Genomic DNA, 5,850 nt, shown 5'->3' with positions numbered 1-5,850 from the left:
GCTCTGTCATCAAATAGTTATGATCACCAGAATATAATTTAGTTAAAGCCAATGTGGAGCAATGTGTGTTTGTGTGTGTAAGAAAAAGAAAGAGAGAGTGAGGCTGTGTGTGTGGGAGATGTTAGATGGTTGTAGGAGTGTCTGTCATTGAACTGGAGCCGAGTATATCAGTGTTGAAGAGTAAATATGACATTTAATGTTTGCCCTTGTCAAACTGAAACCTTTGTCAAATATATCCATGGTAACAAAGCTTAGAGTTATATTAGAAAGACATAACACCTTGCTTTTAGTACTTTGTGTTGTATGTCTTACTGTAATACAGACAAAACACTAAGGTGAACCATATCCAAAGTTATCTGTTGTGAATATACCCCTGTTAAGATGCTCTCAAAAACATTTAAATTCCCTATGACTGATATTTGTAACCTTTCCTTTTACAACCGAAGAACATAGTTTAAATTATAATAAATAACAATAACTCTATGATTAGTTAAAGTAGATAGAAAAGCTTATCTAAAAATTAGGGCTGTCAGTCGATTAAAATATTTAATCGCGATTAATCGCATGATTGTCCATAGTTAATCGCGATTAATCGCAAATTAATCGCACATTTTTTATCTGTTCTAAATGTACCTTAGAGGAATATTTTTCAAGTTTTGAATACTCTTATCAACATATGAGTGGACAAATATGCTTTATGCTAATGTTTATTATCATTTGAACAATGACAAATATTCTCATGAATATTAAACACAACAACCTCTGAACATTACAAATATTCGCCTCAATTCAACCTGGAACCTCTCTCATACAATAATACAATACAAATGGTGTGTGTGTGTGTGTGTGTGTGTGTGTGTGTGTGTGTGTGTGTGTGTGTGTGTGTGTGTGTGTGTGTGTGTGTGTGTGTGTGTGTGTGTGTGTGTGTGTGTGTGATCGTTGGAGCTATGTGCAATTCAAGGCATATGCTCGAACGGGAGCTGCCTGGACGCTGCAATCATGTTGCGCACTATCCGTGCTGAGTGTGCTGACTTTTCGTACAATGTCCCACTGTCTGGCTTCCTGCATAAAGTCAAGTGCTCGGCGCAGTTGTGGCGAAATGTCGCTCCTCTGTTTTCATTTAAACAGCTCCATATCCGTTAGCGCAGCTAGCTAGCACCAGATGCTAACAACAACAATGCACGTAAGGTCTCTCTCTCGCTCGCTCGGGCCACACATACACACACCCTCCCGGTCCTCCCAACAGCCAGTCGGTGCCTGCCGGTGAGCGTGGAAGTGTGGTCTGCCACAAGCGGGCGGCAGGACTGGCACAACCCAGTCTCACGGCATTTCGTGTTCACCAACACGATTTTTTATCTATTGATTCGTGTTCACCAACACGATTTGCCCCTTTTTTTTTCGTGTTGCACAGCACGATTTTAAAAGCAATGTATTTCTACTGCCTGCAGCACGTCTTTTTCTCCGGTCGGGTCGAGGAAGACTGGAAGCTGTGTGGTTCATAAAAACATGTTCTTACTCAATATCAAGCCACAGTTATTGCTTTTATTTGAAATCGTATAATTTCGGACTTTTGTTGCCGTCTGTGAGGAAAATAAATGGGGCTCAGAGCCTCAGAATACGGAAATCTGTATTTTTAAATATTTTTTTCCTTCTAATAAACGTGATCTGTCTCTTCAATTTGTGTCAAACACAGACCTTATTTGGAGCTATTTTCCAAAATCCTATGGAGAAATTGCATTGCTTTTTATCGATGGAACCGGACGTGGTAAAAATGCTAACTTACTTCCGGGTTTTAGGATGCGTCACTGCGGTTCTCTATTGCCTCATCATTATCAGAAAATGATCGTATAGGGCGTACACACGGAGCCGTTGGACCCCCCAGAGCGTTGCGTATGCCGTTCTATCCACCTTGGGACCCGTTATCGTTTCCGCAGTCGTTTAGTGCCATATTCGGTCGTCCTCGTGTGGCCGAACGGTCTATATGACACTAAACAGTAACGCAAACGACCGTTTTCGTCCTCGTGTGGCCGGGGCCTAATAGGAAGGGTTACACTGCATTACATACAGTGAAAACTACAGTTATATCAGGTAGGTAGATGAGCTCCACATTTTTTTTCTGTAGCTGCTAAGCATTTTTGAAAATGCATGTTGAATTTGAAATGTTTGAAACAAAAACCTGAGCTGGGACAGAGCATTTCTGTCCTGTGTTGTTTTGCAAACTCTAATTAGATTGTCATTAAATGAAGCCATAGAAAAGAGACATTCCACTGCCCTTTTTTATACAGCAGACATGTTTGACTTATCTTAGTCAGAAAAGCACAATGGCTCTTTTCTATTCAACCTTTTCAGTAAGTCAAGATAGTGTGTCAGAGAGCCAGCATGCACACTGCCAGCATCCTTTGACTGAAACAGCTGAATGTAATTCATCCATTATTAAATGTGTCTTCTTCAAGTTCTTCCCTCGTCTTTTTTATGTGACAAAAACCTAATAAAGTGGGTAGCATCCAACTCTGGTTTAGTTATGGAATCCTTAGTGAGCTTTGTGAATGAACAACTGTGAATCACATGTTGTGTATTACAGTCACATGACCCACATAGTGTTATATTTACTTTTGAAAATGACCCCTGACCACTAAACTTATGTTTAACACATTTTTTAATCGGGAGTAATTCACTGTTCAAATGTATAACCTTAAATTTTTTACTGAGGAGCTCCCTGGAATTGTGTGTGATGTATGAAGCAAGAAAACGTTTTTTTCAAAATGGCCCTTAACCACATACATTAAAGCGGATGAGATTGTTTATCAATATTCTAAATAATAAATGAGGACTAATCATAAGCTTTTAGATGTTTACCATTTAAGTCAACATAAGAGGTATAGCTCACATCTCTAATGTTGCATACTTTCAATTTTATAAATACTTATACAGTATACAGCATTTTAATTATTTTGAAACTGCTGTTGGCATTGGCGACATTTTTCTGCATCTTCAAGGGGCCATTTTAAAAGAACAAACACTAAATCTAACAAATGGATGCCATTAACACTGTGCATGTTGAGATCAATCTTACAATTATCCTTACAGATGAGTGTTATTAAGCTTGAACGGATGGTTTAAAAAGAGAGGGGGGAGAGGGAGAGTATACACAGACCCTCTTGTCTCTTCCCCGACCGAGAGTTAGCTTAATCAGATTGCAAAACAAGCAAGTGTGGTCACTCGAGCGAGAAATTGTTTTGGGTGCATCGCAGTAAAGGAATCATTTAATGTGCCAGGATTCTCGCTGCTTTCAGTTTAAATGATTGCCACGGTAAATCCGCCACCCCGAGTCTCCACATTAACAGTTCATGTACATTCTATCATCCCCATTAACCTCCCTAAATACAATATGCACAATGGGCTTCATTGCTCAGGTACAGTACACGTTCTCTGCTAGCTATAGATCCTCATCTAATCTATGCTCAGTGTTCTGATGGTAAAAATCCAAACTGTGAAATAATAGTTTGGGTTTTTCGGCGTGCTCGTAGATAATGCATTTGGACCTGAGTGCATATAAGACAAGCCTCATTGAGCTGCAGATTTAATCTAGAACATAAGTCTATGCCCCAGGTGGCCTGTTTGCGTTTACTGTTTTGAACGAGTAAATTAGAATCTAAACTCTTAAAGCTTTTTTCATGTACCAGGTATGAGCACGATAACGCTAACTCTTAAGGGTTTGAATATCTTTTTGGGTGTGCTCCCATTTGTTTATGCCCCAAACCTTTAGCAGCTACTTTACTACTTACTGAGCATCAGTAGATGTTAATGTTCGTACAAGTTTAGCTTTTTTGTGTGCTGATTATTTGCCCCTAGGATCCATGTGCACCCTAAGGAAGACTCAATGTGGGGGCAGCATGTCTTGCCACCAATGTCTCAAGGTACTTTCTGTCGTGCTCCCCCTCACTCTCTATATCTCTAAATTCTCTCTCTGAAGGTTTGCCCTCTATAAGTTTAAAAAGATAGAAAGGTGAAACTGTCACATTTTTAAAGATCCCCATTCATTATTTTGTCTGCACTGTTTCTGAAAAGCTCCATGGGGAATAGTATTGATTGACTCTCAAATCAGCCTATAGCCTAAGTCAGAAACTCTGCCTCAAATTTCCAAAGTGGTCATTATTTTGAAGGTTCATGGGAGCCAGATTTTTTGGGAAAGGTGGAAATATTCAAATTGTTTTTATCGGTGTTGCCATTTTAAAACAGAAATCACGACTATTCTACATCCTCTCCCTCTTCCCATTTCTGCAGCAAATCCAGATTGTAATTTTTGACTCTGCCCTCAGGTGGCTGACAGGCAGCAGCAGGAAAACATAAATATGAGATGGAGAGGAGGGGGATGGGGACAGAGATGAAACAAGGAAAAAAGTTAAATTAGAGATGGATGGGAGTAGTGAACCAAGGAGAGACACGAGAGGATTGATGAAGCTACAGATGAATGTGAAAGATCATATTTGTCTTAAATCACCAAAAGACACTTATCTAAAGGTTACAGCAATACAGAGAAATGATCGGCAGCTCAGACAATAAGGGCTAAAGTTCATCTAATTCACAAGCATCTTTCTCACTAAAGTTGTATTACTTCTGTTACAGCTTCGACTTAATGGATTAGGACTATCCATATGTTGCTTACAGACATGTTTATAAGCTGTTCAAAGATGATGATATAAGATGCTATATGAGAGAACTAAACTCAATACGTCCTGCAGAATTGTTGAGTTTGTATTTTCTTTCTGCCAGGGAACATGAAACTTCAAATAGTTTAGAACCCTTCTAGAACAAATGACACAAAATTCACAATAAGAGTCGATAACAACGCAAATCTATCATCTATGTTTGTTTTTCATGTATTGTGTCTTGACATTTGTCTATGTTGATGTTACACACGGAAATGCTGTTATGCAAGTCAAATTTCAGACTTTATCTGATCAATAAAGTGCATTGTATCTCTAGCTTTTTGAAACTACCTAAAAACTCAAATATGCTTTTTTATTAACATTACATGTCACTTGTTGGACGCTTTTATCCAAAGCGACTTACATACTCAATAATGTGGGCAATCCCCACAGGAGCAATTTGGGGTGAAGTGTCCCAGGGACACAACGACATGCTGACTGCAGTGGGGTTTGAACCTGATCCACTGATCCGAACACCTAGGACAACCCACTACGCCACACGCCTCCCTACACGCCTCCCGATACATTTAACCATACAAATTTGTCTAATAGAAGACAATTTTAGAGTGAATTGACTTGAGAAGGTTAACTTGCGAGGATCAGCTGAAATTGCACCTCATCATAAAATGCATTTATAAGCTTTTTTTATTGAAAAAAGGTACAATCTGAACCAGCATAAGTTTTCAAGTTGACAAAGACACTAACATTATGACAAAGCTGAAATAAGACTGTCATTTAAAAATATCTGTTATATAATATCTGCAATGTTTTAAATATAACTACTAAAGCATTTAAACGTCATTATCTTAATTAGAGTGTCTATCAAATGATAGATGTTGCAAGTCATGGTCAAGTTAATATTTAATATTTCACTGGGACTGATTTGCTATCTCGTTTTAATTAGCCCTATGGTGATGGTGGCTGTGATGGTGTTCGGCTCTCATGAAAGCAGCAACTTGCGGCATCACAGTCCTGTGACCCCCCCCCAAACTAATTTCATCCCAAGATAAAAAAAAGTCCCTCTCAAAAAATGATGCATGAACATCTCCACCAACTGCAATACCAGTCGAAATGAGAACAGCAGCAGCAACAGGAATCGGGGCAAGGAACTGGCAGGAATCAGCACATACTCTAAATGCTT

Source organism: Gymnodraco acuticeps, unplaced genomic scaffold (genome assembly GCF_902827175.1).
Source record: "Gymnodraco acuticeps unplaced genomic scaffold, fGymAcu1.1, whole genome shotgun sequence".
NCBI classification, from domain to species: Eukaryota; Metazoa; Chordata; class Actinopteri; order Perciformes; family Bathydraconidae; genus Gymnodraco; species Gymnodraco acuticeps.
The sequence above is the reverse complement of the archived record's forward strand: the minus strand, read 5'-3'. Positions refer to the sequence as shown.